The sequence below is a fragment of the Chlamydotis macqueenii genome, chromosome 6, assembly GCF_036417535.1.
Source record: "Chlamydotis macqueenii isolate bChlMac1 chromosome 6, bChlMac1.mat, whole genome shotgun sequence".
Lineage (NCBI taxonomy): Eukaryota > Metazoa > Chordata > Aves > Otidiformes > Otididae > Chlamydotis > Chlamydotis macqueenii.
In genome coordinates, this window is record NC_141561.1 from 216043 (window position 1) to 233256 (window position 17214).

At 40.7% G+C, this 17214-nt stretch overlaps 1 protein-coding gene across 13 annotated transcripts in view; it reads left to right on the top strand.

Moving 5' to 3' along the window:
* The first annotated feature begins 11807 nt into the window (after positions 1 to 11807).
* The window catches only part of BAZ2B (bromodomain adjacent to zinc finger domain 2B), a 153965-nt gene continuing 148558 nt past the window's right edge, over positions 11808 to 17214 (top strand). For 12 of the 13 annotated variants that reach the window (XM_086750532.1, XM_086750541.1, XM_086750535.1 and 9 more), the window contains exon 1: positions 11808 to 11925. The gene's annotated coding sequence lies outside the window, so the exon portion shown is untranslated. The remainder of the gene's footprint in view (positions 11926 to 17214) is intronic. The other variant, XM_086750534.1, reaches the window with a different exon arrangement.

Genomic DNA, 17214 nt, shown 5'->3' on the forward strand with positions numbered 1-17214 from the left:
GTCATTGCGTGCAAAGACATGGCAGGTTTGGCTGATACAGCATTCGGAAAGAAGTCCTGCAGTGTGAGTTAAGTCCACTGCCTGGACAAGGTTAATGCTTATGATGCCTATTATCAGGCTTGCTTCTGAATTATGGAGAAAAAGGTAACATACAAGGGGAAAAATTAACCCCTACTACAGTAATTCACTTACTGATAGTCTACTTATTCCACCCAACTTCTGTTGCACCTTTCTTTCTTACAGTAGTAAAATTGTTCTCTGTGTTCTTTGCTTCCTCTATGTTGTGCATTCATAGAACTGTGCACATGTTGCTAAGACTTGTGCAAAGCATTTGACACTGTCCCGCACGACATCCTTCTCTCTAAACTGGAGAGACGTGGGTTTGATGGATGGACCACTTGGTGGATAAGGAATTGGCTGGACGGCCGCACTCAGAGAGTGGTTGTCAACAGCTCAACATCCAGGTGGAGACCAATGATGAGCGGCGTTCCTGAGGGGTCCGTACTGGGACTGGCCCTGTTTAACATATTTGTCAGCAACACAGACAGTGGGATAGAGTGCACCCCCAGCAAGTTCGCCGATGACACCAAGCTGTGTGGTGCCGTCAACACGCTGGAGGGGAGGGATGCCATCCAGAGGGACCTGGACAGGCTGGAGAGGTGGGCCCGTGCCAACCTCATGAAGCTCAACCAGGCCAAGTGCACAAATCCAGGCTGGGCGGAGAATGGATCGAGAGCAGCCCTGACGAGAAGGACTTGGGAGTGCCGGTAGACAAGAAGCTCAACATGAGCCAGCAACGTGCACCTGCAGCCTGGAAAGCCAACCGCATCCTCAGCTGCATCAAAAGCAGAGTGGCCAGAAGGTTGAGAAGTGTTTCTCTCCCTCTACTCTGCTCTCGTGAGACCCCACCTGCAGTACCTGTAGTACTGCATCGAGCTCTGGAGCCCCCAACATCAGAAGGACATGGACCTGTTGGAGAAGGTCCAGAGGAGGCCACGCAGATGCTGAGAGGGCTGGAGCAGCTCTGCTGTGAGGCCAGGCTGGGAGAGCTGGGGCTGTTCAGCCTGGAGAAGAGGAGGCTCTGGGGAGACCTTAGAGCGGCCTTCCAGTGCCTAAAGGGGGCTGCAGGGAAGATGGGGAGAGACTGTTCAGTAGGGCCTGTTGTGACAGGATGAGGGATCATGGTTTCAAAATAGAGGGAGGTAGATCTAGATTAGATATTAAGAATATTTTTTTTACGCTGAGGGTGGTAGAACACTGGCCCAGATTGCCCAGAGAGGCGGTGGATGCCCCATCCCTGGAAACATTCCAGGCCAGGTTGGCCGGGGCTCTGAGCAACCTGATGTAGTGGGAGATGTCCCTGCTCCTTGCAGGGGGGTTGGGCCGGATGGGCTTTGAAGGTCCTTTCCAACCCAAACCATTTGTGATTCTATGATTCTAATTCAGTGTTTCCTTAGTAAATACACTTTCTCAATAAATGCCCCACGGAGGAAAAGACAGACTATTGAGGACTTACTTAGCAACAGGTTTCAAATATAACTACAGGAATTCTTTGCTAGCAGTTTCCCTGCCAGCATCGAGATGTCTCGACGGTAGCACTATAACAGTAATATTAAGGTTAGCTATTAACGTCGTCTGAGACTTATCTTGATCTTCTCTCTTGCAGTCATCAGTATCTATAGATTTCTTGGCTGTTTTCTATGTGCACTGAGGTGCATGGAATGAAATAATTTGAGGCTAGTCTGCAATGGGAAAATTGCCTGTTGTTGTTGGCATTTTGTCCTTACTCTTAAACAATGTTCCACACCAGACAAACTTGTTGAACTGCCTCTACTACCAACACCAATTTTTGACAGCAGATAATATGTCTAACAGAGATCAAGCCTTTTTTATCATTCTTTGCCATTGGAATTCTTCATTCAGTTTCCACATTGGTATCTCACGGGAAGAATTACTACTCTCTTTCTGTATGTAGTGAGAGGAAAAGATCCAAAACTGGTTTGGTTTTTTTCCCCTGTAAAATTTAAGACTTGCACAGAGGCATTATTATCACCTTTACATTGACTGTGTTTACTCTGTGCTAAAGCTGAGGGTTCTTAGCTTCATAGTTCAGACTGCATCTGCACAAAAATACACCTCTCCTTTCAAGTTGAAGCTTATATATTTGCCCCAAAATGTTAAAAAATTATTCCCTGGTCTCCTGTTCAGATACCATTAATAGGAGATTGAGAAGAGTTTCTGCCATTACCTTCAGTACTTCTACTGTAGAGTTCCATGCTAGAGCTATGTCCAGCAGTGAAAAAGTTAATCAATACGCCTAATGTAGCTTTTTCATAGCCCTTTCATAAGACATATTTTTTGAAGAGGCAGGTACACCTACTCACCTGTATGTGTAACTGCTTTGAAAAACAAAATAAAATTAGTCTTTTGTTTTCCATCTAAACCGTGTTGATGGCTAGTCCTTTCCCCATAGTCTGTTTTGATTGCTCTCTGTGTGAACATGCTCTTACGTACTCTAAACAGTCACATATTTTACATTACACATTTTATTTGCTGTTGCCTAACACTTTTATCTACATAAATCGACTCATTCAGAAGCACTGCTCTATTCAACACTAGCACGCATTTCAAACAAAGGAGCATAAACTGGGTTTCACTGTATCTAGAACAATCCTTGCCAATGAGCGAGGTGAGAAAATTTAATTGCGCAATAAACCACATCAATTGAGCACGAAGTCACCACCAGTCGATCTTGTACTAGCAAAACCCAACTTCAAGCAGAGATACAATTTAATAACCAAGGCAAGACCTGGACCCAAGTGTTTGCAGGCACTCAGAGGCTGGTCTGGTAGTAGGAGCACAAGTTCCAGAAGAGCGAGGGTCAGGTAAGCCTGGCGCCGTCTGCCAGCTCTGCCGCCGTGCCACCCGCACAACCGCCACGCAAGGCCGCACCGCGCCCCCCACGGCCAGGGAGGCAACCATGGCTGCCCGCGTTTACACTCAGCTGGCCAATCGCTGTGAACGTTACTGAATGGCCAATCAGCGCGCAGGCGGCGCTGCCTCCACCGCCGCGCAGGGCTCTGGACTGTACGGGTGGCGAGAAGGTTCGAACGCGTGTTGAGAGGGTGAGCGGGTGGCGAGGGCTGCGGACGAGGACCGCACCGCACCGCACCGCACCGCACCGCACCGCACCGCACCGCGCGGCGCAGGGAGGGCCCTGTTCCCGCATGTCGCTAAGCAGATGAAACACACGTCATTTTATGTGAGCTTACAGCGGGCCTTGTTCAGATGTGCGCGACTGTAAGGGAAAAGCTGGACAGCTGGGGACAACCTCGAGGCTTCAGCAGTAACGAAGGCGCTCCTTGGCCTGATGCTTCACGTGTGGTGGTGTAGGACACTGAAAAACAGGTTGGCTCAAGTTTATCTGCTGTCTTCAACAGCTAGAAATCAAAAACATGTCTGAATGTGGGCCAAAGGTCATTGATACAGTAAAATCAGACAAAAGCAGCAGGGTCTAGCAATTAACTCTATAGGTATTCCACTATTTGCACTAACTGTTTGGTTTTTTTAAAAAAGTTTTTGCTAAACTGCTGAAGTACCACAGAAAATGAGATTGAATTTAGTACATATAGCTTACTAAAATGCTGGGGAAAGCATCAAGGTTATTTTTAACTCTTGCATTTTAAGAATGTATGCAATCTTTTATATTATCTGTCTTGCAGCTGTATTTATGTTTGCTGAGTAAGATTTATTATTGAAATTTCAGACTAGACACTTGGATTTTTATTTTTTTTTCCAGTATTTCTCTGTTTATGTTTAAAAATAAGACATGAGAAGCATCAAGGGACTCTCTGCTGGTTTCTTTGATCGAAATGTGATCAGAAATAAAATTTGGATTGACATCCTTAATTTGACAACAGTATCTATTACAGTCATAAAAAGTTCAAACATGATACACTTTTCCCTCTTACGAGAATTCTTATGTGCTTTCACAAAACCACGAATTAGTTGTTTTACCATGCCAGCAAGGGCTTTAGGCAAGGTTTTGTCACTGAGCTTTGCCAAAAGCTCTCTGTAGGGGATAGTAATGAATGTATGCCGTTTTAACTTTCAACAAAGGAAGTTAATATAATTTGCGGAGAGAAGAAGGGAAAAGGTAGCAGGAAGGCCAAGATTCTGAAAGGTTTGAGTTATCAATGTGTGTGTATATCAGCTTTCTACTTTTCTAGTTACAGTAAGAAGCTTTTTGTTACAATTGGTTGCCTAAGATACCCCCATTAAACCTAGTCTGTTTCAAATTTTCACTACGGAGAAAAAGGTCCTTTTCATGCTTGCTTTCATATTGAGAAACGCTAGTTATTTGATGTATGAAAAAGTGTAAAATTTCCTTAACACATACTTCAATCCTTTCAGAAACACTTTTGAAAAATACTTAAGTTCTGACAGCTGCAATAATAATTTCTAGATCTGTAGTTCAGCCCTCTGTAGTTCTGAAAGAAGCCTCATCTGTATTTGGGTTATGTTGTGCCACGCATGGTGATGATGTTCTGAGGGTTCTAAGCGTGAAGAGTTGAGAAATCAAACTGATGATGCAGAAAATGCGCTCAGATTAAGAAAGAGTAGATTCGCAAGAGTTTCTGAAGGCATGGAGACAGGATAAACTCTTTTAAAACAAATGGCAGTAGTCAGTATTGCATTCAGGAAGAATACTTCTGAACTCTTCTACAATACCTAGAAAGCAAGCAGTTTCTGGAATGTGTATTTCTTTACCAACAGGTACAATTAACCTTAGTACAAAACTCTTCCTAAAAAGTTTTTGTCTAGTGTTTGGAAGGTGGAACTTTGTAGGACTTAGAAGCACAAGCTTACGCTTTCCGCTCTTAGTTGTCTACCTCAAGCCTTACCTATAAAAAGGACATAATGATTAGTAGTTTTCAACTTTAAGAGTTACTGTTTGTGAGGCAGTGAAGAAAGAACAAGTGAATGTAACTTTTAAAGGATCATTGTATAATTTACCTTTGAATCTAGCTCTCATCTAGAATAGTTTTTGTAATGTAGGGGAAAAATGAAATGCACAAATTGGTTGATTCTGTTATGCTAAGGACATTCCTTGGACCCATGTCCTCTGTATTTCTTTCACTTAATGGTGTTGTTGGAAAAGCCATTATCCCAGTTGCTGATGAGATGAGTCACGGCACTTAGACGTATTGGGTACTTTGTCTTAAATTACTTCACCAGTTATTGTAGCTGCCGTATTTAATAAAATCAATAAAGTTATCTGCAATGATACAGTATCAAATTAAGTGAAATAATTTTCTGGGAAGAAGTGGTTAATAGAGACTTTTGGAACTGAAAGGTACCAAGGGTTAATTTGATCGTACACGTGTATGTTGGATAAATGGTGTTTTAGGTTGTTGTTTTTTTCCTTATGAATGTGGTTTTGTAAATTGATCCAGCTTATCCTCCAAAACTTCTTTCTTGCAGTTATCCTTATTCTGTTTTATATATTTTCTATTTTATGGATGCATCACCCAAGTTCTTAAAAGAGAAAAGTGTGTTTTTAATGTCTTTAGCAACATTATTTGTTGCTACAAGCATAGACTAAGAGAAGAGCTAGAAGCCTAAAAATCTGAACTGCATAAGCAAAGACAGTCTGCTCCTGAAAACTAAAGGTTTTGCAGGCACCAGAGATCTTAATCAAATAAAATTTGGCCAGGATGCATCTCTTTTGAAAAAACAAAACAAAACACAACCAATCAACCGAAAAAATCTCTGTTGTGTCCCAGTATTGGTGAGTGTTGAAAAGAAATTTTGTATTAGTCTATTTTAATATCCTAAAAATCATCTAGACAATATGTATAAATTCAATGTAGCTTTAAAAGTAGCCAACTACATAGTATTTTCCAGATAAAGCTATTTAAAGTACACTAAAGGTAACATCTTTAATAGCCCAAGGGCAACTTGAGTGTGTATATACTGACAGAATGATATCTCGTGGCTTGTTTTGGTGCTTACTGTCCTATATATGCAGTAGTAATATGCTGTGCTTACAAATTAAACTCATGGACAATTAATGAAGAGTATGCTGAATTTTTTGCAAGAGTTCTTAATCCTTGTGGCGTGGCCAGATTCCAAGTTGGCTAATTACATAAGGTTATTTCCTGCTCAGCTGTAGTTTAGTAAGAGATGCCATCACTTCCTGTCCTAAATTATTGTGTAGTATTGTTTGCTGTGTTGTACTCTGTGAGTCACTTGTGAGTATAATTACTACAGACCCACACTAAATTTTGAGGTGGGCTTTTTTGAATCCTTGTGGTTAAAGAAGCAGCAGGAGGGAAAAAAAACCCCCACACTACATCCTTTCATCAGAGAAAACTGCTTTAATTTTGATCCAGAAAAAAGCAGAGATTCATAGACATAAAGAAAATTAACAAAGCTATTTTATAAGGTATTTTGTAGAGTTATACAGGGAAGGGGAAATGTCAAATATGCCTAAATAGCAAAAAGCATCAGATTTTTTGAAAGATGATAAAAATGAACTTGATTTGCAAGTTAGTATTTCCCCATCTTATTTCTTATAAAATACTTGGAGAAAAAAGATACGAAAAAACTCTTGATTTTTTTTTTTTAATGTTTTGTCTTCTAGTCACTTTATTTTGCAAAGATTTTGGTAGAACAATGTGAGCTCTCATGGTATGAAAAGATTTTCAGTACTTAAATTGCTAACATTACTATTGGTGGGGCTGGTGTTTTTCCAGTCGAATAGAAACAGGTAACTTAATTCTTTTCTAATGTAGAAGTATTTTATTACTTGACTGAAAAATTTAAAATAAGCTTATTTTTCATTAATTCCAAGGGTCAAAATTACATCCTGCATATCTACCCCAAACAACTTGCAGCTGAAAGTACTCTAGTACTTAGAGTCAAACATTGGTTCCGAGTACAAGAGAGGGCCGTATCTTTCATCTGTAAAATGGAATGAGAATTCCAGTATAGAGAGGGCGTAGTGAAAAATATTTATCTGTCTACTTTTAAAGAGTTAATAGTTTAACTGTTTAAAATGAACTGACATTTCTCATTGTTAGTGATTAAATTGGTTATTAGAAATACTATTTTTGTTTACACTTGGGGCTTTCAGATGGGAGAAGATGTGAAAGAGATGCCGGAGGAGCTATAGAAGGCGCAGCTGGAGTATGAGACTGCTAAAAGGGAGTTTGTAGAATAAATAATAGATTTATCTTTTGCGAAGAGCAGAAGTACCCTTTAACAATTGAGGACTGAAGGCAAATAAAGTAACTCCTAGGTAATTTTGTCTCTTTTACAGTGAGATATGTGGTAAGAGGAGTGCACTTTCTAGGAAGTGTATTTGGTAAGTTGTCTGTAACATAGCCTGATGCAGAAGATCCTTAGGGAAGATTTTTAGGCTTTGATAGTATGTGTGGAGTTGCAGTCTAGATTCTTTCCTGTTCTTTGGAAGATATTATTTTGGCCCTTGTTCAGATCACCCAACTTCAAATCTGTATTTTCTGCAGACAGTTACAGCTGTTCTTCAGGGGATTCATTTGCCTCAGCACCTTTACAAAGCTTTAAGAGAGAAGCTACCCACATACTGATTTTCATCATTTAAACTGCATTTCTTAACGGAAGCAACTTAGTGGTGAACACATCAATCCAGTTGCGAAGCTATTTTATTTGGTTTGCAGGGTATATAAACTTATTTGGGCTTCTGAGGATTTCTTGACCTCTTGTCCTTCTAACCTCTTTCATTATAGCGAGGAGAAGTAGATCCTCATGTGACTGCTCTGGAGTGACGTAGTAAAACCACATGTGTAAGAGCATAAAGCCAGGAGTACGTAAACATGTTAACTTGTACAAATAGCTGTCAGAGAGTGGTAGCATAACCTCTGCAATGCCGACAAGTATCTGGGATGAGAATAAACTTCCTAAACGCAGAGTAAATTCAGCAAAAAGGCTATGCTTTTTAACTGGTTTACACTGTTACTGCTTCTGAATGGGATGTTTTAAAACATAGATTGCACATCAAAATTGAATTATATATTCAGTTTTTAATGAAAATTTACCTTTATATTTTTTTAATTAATAGCATGCATTAAATGCTAACGTTTCTACCCTTTGTCAGAGGAATGACTAGTCCTACTAACCTTGCAAAAACTGTTATTTTTTATATTTGATTGTAACTTTCTGCTGATCCTTACTGTGTGTCAAATCTATCTTAATATATTTTATAATAATAAAATACATACTTGGCAAACAGTACTCCAGGACATCTGTTAACAGGAGCATATAGTATGGTTTTCTAGCCTCTAGCGAATTCTGCATAGCCTTTTAAAACACATTGAAAGACTTTTTGTTTGTTTAGGTGGATAATAAGGTCTGCTTAGAATAGACCATGTTACAAGATCAGAGTCGGGAAATGTTTGTGTGGGTTTTAACTTCACTCACTGACCTTAGAGTGTAGCCCCACAAACAGCTGACTTGCTACAAATGAAGGGTTGTAAACCTGTGCTGTTAATCTGTGAACAGAGGTGGAGAAGAGAAGGACGTCTTACGCTGGCTTTGCCTTTGGGGAGATCGTTACAGTGAACTCCACCTACATAGTCCCATAGGAATTTTGGGCTTGACCTTCCAGACATTTATGTGTGGTATATAAACAGTCCTAGTGACATCAGTGTAATTATTCAAACGTGTAAAGTTACATGTCTGTAAATACAGAGCTTACTTGATTTTCTTTCTGTTTTCTCCCACTTCAGCAATTAAGATTATGAATGCATTGGTGGGTGTGACTTGTTAAAGAAATATTAACAACAGGGTCAATAAGCGTAGCAGAAAAGATAAAAGGAACTACAAAACAGAACTCTGACATGGGTTTTTATGTGACTTACACTGGAAGCCTGAGAAGAATGCAAAGGCTGACTATATTTATAGACAATTTATCATACAAAGAAAGCAAAAGAAACAAGAATCTTCTTTTTGTAGCATACAGGCTGCAGTTTGAATTTGTGTTTTTTAAAAATTGAGAACTACAGCTTTAATATTGCCTTAGGGAGAACACACAAATTTGAAAGCTAGGAACCCTTCTGATGTAATAGTTAATCACTTTAAATGCATCAGTAGCATCCACTAACCACAGCTTCTATTAAAACAAAGGAATTGTTAATACATTTTTATAATCTTGGTAAGTTTTGCAGTAGAAAAACTGATCTGTTTGTGACCAATGGAAAAACAATTACTTGTAAAACATGTTTTGGTGTAGACTGTAAAATGCTATATTATTACCTAAAACTATTTTAAATTGTTGACTGAAGGCCAAATTAATATTCAGTGGAATGAGAAAGATACTGTTGATATTTTGATTTCAAATATATCCCCGTGGTTTAAATTGGGATAGTTGACTGAACTTTGTGAAGAGAAGTATGTGTTGGGGCCTGTGGTTCTGTATTCAAGTTGATTAAATTCTGTCCTGCTGAGCATTACAGAAAACAAAGATTATGTAACGTTATCCAAACAACACATGCTTTGGTTTTTCACAAGATACTGTGGCTTGGCTTATTAACAGCAAAAAATTTAAAAAAATTAGAATGGTTATTTAGAGTAGTTGTAATAATAATAGATACTAGCATTTATTTTGAATGTTACAAGCAGAGCTATTAAATAAGTATGTAACAGCCAGTAAATTTGACAGTGAATGATCTAAATCCATTGTTTGTTTTCCCTTATAAAATCCTGTTATCTCCTGAGTGACAATATTGTCGTATTGGAAAATGCATGAGTTTTTGATGCATAACATTCTGAGCAAAACAGCTATTTATTGTACCCATACTCATTCTTATCCCGCACTCTTTTTTTCCAGATCATTATTAGTAAATTTTGGGGTTAGAGAGGTACTGACCCAATCAAACATGTACAGAGCTTGGCCTCTGAGTTAATTAAATACGGGTTAATAACATATTATAAGGAAATCATTGTCCTTATTACAGTTATTAGGTAGTTAGTCAAATTATAGCTTCAAAGGAATGCAGAGCATGGAGAACTCAGGACTAAATTATGCATTTGAACCTTAGGCCAGCTTTTACTGTTGAGACAGTTTGCTGCTAAAAGAAATTGTGTGTCATTGAAATTAAATGCCTTTCTGGGGATGGAAGGTTCCAGTTTTTAATGAAATTACTGAGTGTGGTGTAGTGAAATGATTAAAATCTGTATTCCGGGAATGTGGCGGACAAAAAAAATCAATAAATGCTAGCAAACCTTTGCTGCTGGATGTGAATCCTGGGAATGAAATAAACTAGTACAAAAATAATAATTAAAAACATATCAGCGCATTAATGTATTTAGCATGAGTCTCCTGAGACATCATCTTCACTAATTTTTAGCATACATTTTACTGTGTAATGAGAAGCTTTATTTTCTCATATCCGTATTAGGCAGCATTTTTGCCCTTCCCCCAATGTTCCTGCATTGCAATCATTGTGCTTGCACTTATTATGTTACAAATGACCGAGGTAAGGCTGACATTCTCATTGCATGCAAAAAGAGCTAGTCTGCCAAGCTTTTTTTTTTTTTCCCCCTAATGAAGCAGCTTTGTGAAATCTCCCCATGTGTTAATACTAATGAAGATCCTCCAGCACAATTAAAATCACAGCCAGTGGCTGAAGAGGAAACAGAAAACAATGGCATCTTTCTACATATGTGTATTCATTTATGCTGAGATCAGCTTTATTTGGAAATAATGTTGATTTTGAAAATGCTTGTGTGTAGCATTTAACAAGGTTAACAAGCTTAACCTATTCTTGAATTCTGCAAGTATGATTTTTACTGGGTCATACTGAAATAACTAAGATTTTCTTCATTGCGCTGTGGTGTAATTTTAGATCCCTAGTGTTACGGTTTACAGGGAGCAGTCCTTTGCCTCTTGAAGTGCACTTTAACCGTGCCTGAGTTGGAGACTGCCAAAGAAAGAAAAAAGAGGGGGATACCATGTGTGTGGTTTAAAGGGTAGGTGTATGGAAGCACAGACTTTACTTTTTTACGAATAACCTGTACGGGTTGTTTCAGGCAAAGAAAGACGTACGGTGTTTTTTAAGCCCTTGTGTCAATAGTTGATGAATTTTAATACTTCCTTCTAACTTAATTCCCCCACCCTTGTTGCTTGTTTTGCTTGAATTTATCTAGTTCTTCTAGAGCATAAAAGTTGAACGTTGCTTCCACTGTGAATTTCTGATTCGCTAGGCTTCTTGAAAATGTCTCCTCTTTCAGAAATGAGTCGTGTCCCCCTTCTTCCCCCCTTGTAGTAGATGACTGTTGTTTTTATCACAGATTCTTTGTTGCTATATTAAAATGCATTTTTTTTTTACCTGAACTTAATCTGCAGTGTAAGAATTTATTTATGTTCTTAAGGTGGGCAGCCGTCTTTCCCCCCGATCGATAAAGTCATCATTAAAAAAATGATCAGACGCAGAGTTGCATCCTTTTGTCGTAGTTTGAAAACCGTGACCCGTTCGTAACTTTTTCTGAACAAAAAAAGGACCGTAAAGACTGCAGCCGGCGCGCGGCTCGCTGCCTGTTCCTTGTAGGAGCCGCTGGGCCGTTGATTCCCGGCGCCGGACCCAGATAACAATTCGCTGCTCTCCCCGCCGTGTTAACAGCAGCGTGCATTGTTGGCGAGCGGCGCGGGCTGACGTCACTTGCGGTGGGTGAAGCGAACGAGCCCTGCGGAGGGACCGGCCCCGTCCGGCGAGGGCACGGAGCGCCCGGCACTGCGCCCGCCGCGCGCGCGCGCACTCGCGCCCCCGCCCCCCCGCCGCGGCGTTAGGAACTGGAGAGCGCCGGGAAGGGACGCGCTCCCGGCACACAGAGCCCGGCCTCCAGCCGCCTGGGACGCGGGCAGCGCTCTCCCGAACTGCGGAGGTGAGTCGAAGCCGTTCCCCTCGCTCTCTGCCGGCGCGGGGAGGGCGTTTCTTCCAGATGAACGCCCACAGCCTTGCAGCGTTTTGCCGCGCTGAGCTCGTGCTTGGGTTTCCCAGTTCGGGCTGCGTCTGCCTCCCTGACCGTTTCCCTGCCGGTGCGTATCGCCTCTTTGTTGTGGTGGGCCGGCCGCGTCTCCGGGCGCGAGTGCAGGTCCCGCCATGGGGCCCTGCCCGGGCAGGGCTGCGGTCGGGAGGCGGAGGGGCCGCGGGGAGGTGAGTCCTGGGGAAGCGGCCGGGGCCGGAGTGTGTCGAGACGGGACGGCCTGTGTCCCAAGCGATTTTGAACTTTACTCGCGGCCGCAAGCCCGTCCCAGAGCCGGGCGGCGCCGGTCACGTCTCTGCCTCTTCGGCGGCGCAGCGGCTGGCGGCGGCCGCCGGGGCGGCTCTTTTGTGTGGCGCGGTGCGCTCCGCGCCGGCCCTCCCGCCCCTCGCGTCCCCCGCCTGCGCTCCCGTTCTCCTCTCGCCGCTGCCGAGCTGCCCCGCTCTTCTGGGCCGGCGCTGGCCCAGAAGAGCGGGGGCTGTCAGGCCGGCCCGGGCGTGCCAGCCGGTAGTGCGCGGGCGCGGAGCGGCGTGAGGCGTTCGGCGGGGCCGCGCGGAGCGGCCGTTGGGAAGGGGACGCGGGCAGCCGGCCGGCGCGCGCTCTGCCATCCTCAGCGGCGTCTCCCGGCCTCCGCGTATCTGCGCGCTCCGCCCGCGGGCGCGTGGGTGTAGCTCGCTCCGCGGTGTGCGCTAGGAGGGCGGCGGAGTGTGGGGCGGGCCGGGAGCGGGCGCCGATCCGCGCACCCGGCTCGCTGCGGGCCCCTCTGCCTTTATCTTTTGTGCGTGTTCCTTCCTTATAAAGAGAAACAAGCAGCTGCAGCCGTGGGCCGAGTTGTTGAAATTTATCCCTTTGTGTATATTACAATATCCTCCATTTTTATGCCCTCTAAACAACGAGCCTTTCGCCATCTTGGGCAAATTTTTATTCCCAAGTCTGTCCGTCCCTCTCAGGACGGAATGAGTGGAAATCCTGAAAGTCCTTGTGGATAAGACTCAAAGTTTAGGAAATGTTACAGGGACAGACAGTGACGTCATGCAAAGTTTAAGGGGAATTTCTCCAAGAGTGTGTGCTTTCCCCCGGAATTCCTGATCTAACGTGTTGTAAACCGCACTTTAAAGAGAAAGGTTCCTAGTTGAGACTGCACGTTCAGGTAACATTAAGAATATGCTTGTCTATCTATTGTCTGCTTTTGTAACAGGTAGAGAAATAATTGTGCTTTTGGGTTGTTCCTCTCCCCTCGCCCGTCTTCCCCCACCCCAGCCTTTAGTATTTAATATGTAATGCTTGTTTAACTGGTTGTTAAAAAAAAAAAATTCAGAGTTGTTTGGTTACATAACGAATCATGTGGCAATTTGCACTATTTTGGCTTACGGAAAGTAGTAATCTGACTTGAAGTTTACATGAAACACTTGGTACGGAATCTTCCCTGAGAAATAAACAGTTTCTACTGGGATGAGGAACGAGAAAACAGACAGATTTGAGGGTCGTATTTGAAATCAGCAAACGTATTATGCTATATTGTCAAAAAGTTCTGCTTGGGAAGTACCTGTATACATGTTAGATGTAGTTTGGGTTATGTTTTAGGTACTATATAATGTGAGTGGCAAAATGTAGTTACTATGCTAAACTCGTTTAAAAAAAAAAAAAACCAACAAAACAAAAACCCAAAAAACCACCAACAACCAAACTCTTTACCTCTGGCTGTAAGCTCTGTGTCAGCTGTTGTGAAAGGGGAAACAATAAAAGGTCCTGTTCTGAGAATTTAATTCTAAATTGCACTTTTTTAATATCATAAAAGTTTTTTCTGGTCACATGATATGACTTAGTGAAACACAGGGTACTAGACAAGGAATAACTATTGTAGGTAAAGTTCTTTTTCCTATACTGTTGTTACTTGCTGCACTTGCTACAGTCACACTAAGGAGAATGTGAACCTGCGTGTACTTAATTTGCATTTTTTTTGTCTTCAGATTCAGACAAACATTGACAACAGTTAATATAGAAAGATAACACAGAAAGTATGTTATCAAGACTTCTTTTCTGTCAAAGTCAATATCGAATGGTGTACCTAAAGTGTTCTTAAGGTTATATTGGAACAAATGTCAGATAATTACCTCGAGTTTTTTGTGGGTAGTGTGGCTTTTTTCCTTTTTGTTTGTTTGTTTGTGCATCAGAAAGTGCAGTTGAATTGAGTATTTCTCAGCTATGTGAGTAGTAGGTAGATGAAAATGTTTGAATAGTTGAAAGCATGGACAACAGATGGTTCTAAATTATACATGCAACAAAGGTCTAGAAGATTTGACAGATTATGAATAGTGAGCAACAGAGTATAAGTACTTTCAGAAAATGACAGCATACTTGATGTCTTATACCTATAACAAACTATGTACATGTTTTTGTCACAATGCTGCAAAATCAAACAATTATATAATATTAAGAAAATGGTAGCCAAGGTAATTTTTGTAAAGTGTATATAGAGGAAGAGTTACAAGTTTTTAAGGTATCTCTTTGATGTTAAAGAAATTTTGTGTTCGCTTAGAGCAGGGGATATTTGTTTAGTCATAGATGATACTAATTCCTTGCAAGCAGTGGAGTGTTAATATCAGGTTATGACAAAGTTCTTCATAAATAGAACTCTGGAGAGTAAAAAATATTTTGTCAGAGGATCAGTCAAATTTACCCTTTTCATTACTGACACAAAGTCTGTTCTGAACAGCATAAAAATAAGGCTTTGTGACTAATGTATATTGAAAATAAACTAGTATTGTGGTGCTGGTTTCTCATGTTAATTTTTTTTTTTTTAACTAAATACCACTGGGCTGGGTTCCTTACAAGGGCATGTTCCCACAAAACGTAGTTGTTTTTAAGAGTCGTTCTTGTAGATTATCGTAACTTGTCAGTAACATTGTAAAATTATTTGAATTGTGTTAAGGGAAAGATAACTAAATACATACTTTGTACCTTTTGGTGAGAAATAGTTGATTATCTTGAACATGTAATAAGATGCTTTAAATTTTCCAAAGATAGATTAGCATTACTTTTGTATTGCGGAGAGAATAAGCATTGATCGACCACAGCGGTATATTTGTTTAATCTTTATACTCCCCTTATGATAAGAAAGTGCTACAAGACTGAATTGTTTGTCTTCTTGGGAGGCACTGAAAATGCAAATAGGAAAGTAATGGAACTCTTTAGTTTTAGGTCCTGTTGCCCTTTTTATAATTTTCTTTGTTTGCATGTTTATTATAGAACTGCAGTGTAAAGGAGCAGATGTTTTGCAAAACATCCTGATGTGTGCTTTTTCTTATGGGAGTGTCTTAGCTGTTCCTTCTGATGCATCGACTTGACAGCTGGTTGATTTCATGGAACTGCTAAGAAGCCATTAGTGGTGTCATTGAATTGAAACAGAACAGTCACTCCCTGCTTGGACTGCAGTTGTTAATGTCTTTGTTGCTACTCTTCTGTTCCTGCACAAGATATGGAATGTCACCGTTGCAAAGAAAAGGAGGTTTATGCGCTCTATCTCATCTCCCCGAGTTAGGGAAAGGAGACATTAGTAGTTGACTGATTTTAGTTTTATAGTATTCTTTTAATGGCATATTTGGCGTTAAGAGATCTTAGCTGTTGGGAGGTAGACTTATCACAACTGAAAATGCAATTTGCTACACACAGGCTCCCTGACACTGCAAGGGCACCCCACACTTCAAATCACTTCACTGTGGTTCTCCCTCCCGGCCCTGCCTCCCCTCTGTCCCTAATACAGGTATCATTAAATAAAACCAAATAGGTTTTGTTCTGTTGTTGTGTTGTGTTTGGTTTTTTTGGTTTTTTTTTTTTGTTTTTTTTTTTTAGTCGACAAACTTCATTCTAATAGGAGAGTTCCACAGAAGAGTGGAACTTTGTGTTTTCATCATTTAGATAATTTGACCAAATGAAGATTCCCAGAGTCTACCAGTTTTCTCCCAAGTGTAGTTCAACTTTTGATTTAATTTTGTTTTACTACAGTACATGCAGTAAATTATGTCATACCACATTATAAAACTATTTTATGATCATAAATTGCCATCAGAAGAAACGCTGACACAGGTGTCAAGGAAAGCAGTGGTTTTTGTGATTGTTGGATGGTTTACAACACCCTGAACATCGACAAAATGTAGTAAGTATGTATTGGTCAACATATTCTAAAGAAACTGGAAGTTTGTGGTGATAGATAACAGTATGCAGAATTCAGAATTTAGGTACAGATGATCTTCCCCACAACATCAAAGAAGGAAATGAAACATTCTCTTTGTGACTGACCTTTATGCTTTTTAAAGGTGTTTGGCTATATGACTTCATTTTTATTTTAAAGCCATTTTTATTGTATTCTTTCTGTGTAATGGTAGAATGAAAGTGCATCTTTGTTTTAAGGGAATGGTAGGATTTTGGAGTTCTCCACTGCTTACTCTTTACTGATGAGGAACAGAAACAAGAATACTATATTAATAAAATTAGAGAAAATAGATCCTCCTCCACCCCACTCCCCCAATATTTGCTCGCTTATTTTAAAAAAAGGGATTAAAAAAAAATCAACAAGGAGTCACTAGAAAATTTGCGTCAGGAAAATGGTAGATTCACATCAAGTTCTTAATTTGTGTTTCTTACTACTTTTATGAAGATGAGAATGTGTGTTTCACTGTTACACAGATAGACTCTGACACACAGGAGGATTTAGTCTTTTACCAACATCGCAAGGAGTTGATGGTAGAGGTAGAAAGAAAAGCTGTCTTCACTGACTTTCATCTGTAGCGTGCTGGCTAGATGTTTCGTTCCAAACTGAAATGCGTAGTTTGTTACTCTGCAGAGAGTAATGCTACAGGAGTGGGTAAGGTGAGTGCATGTAGTGGTTAAAAGAAATCGTGTTTTCATCCAGTCTCTGCAGAAGGGCCAAGCAAGATGTAGTATTTTTCTGGTACTTTGTTTCTTAATCATACAATTTTAAGTTTTTAAAAAAACTTCCATAGAACATTTAATCCATTTAGCACACAGTTTCACGTATTAGCTGTCTCAAGTGCTTGTTTACTCTTTCATGTCTTTACTGCCATAAATTTGCAGTTATATAATACTATGGTCTTTGAACCATTCCTTAGAAAGAAAAAAATCAGTATACTTTAAAAAGTCTGATACAGAACTTCCTTTGAGATTTAAATG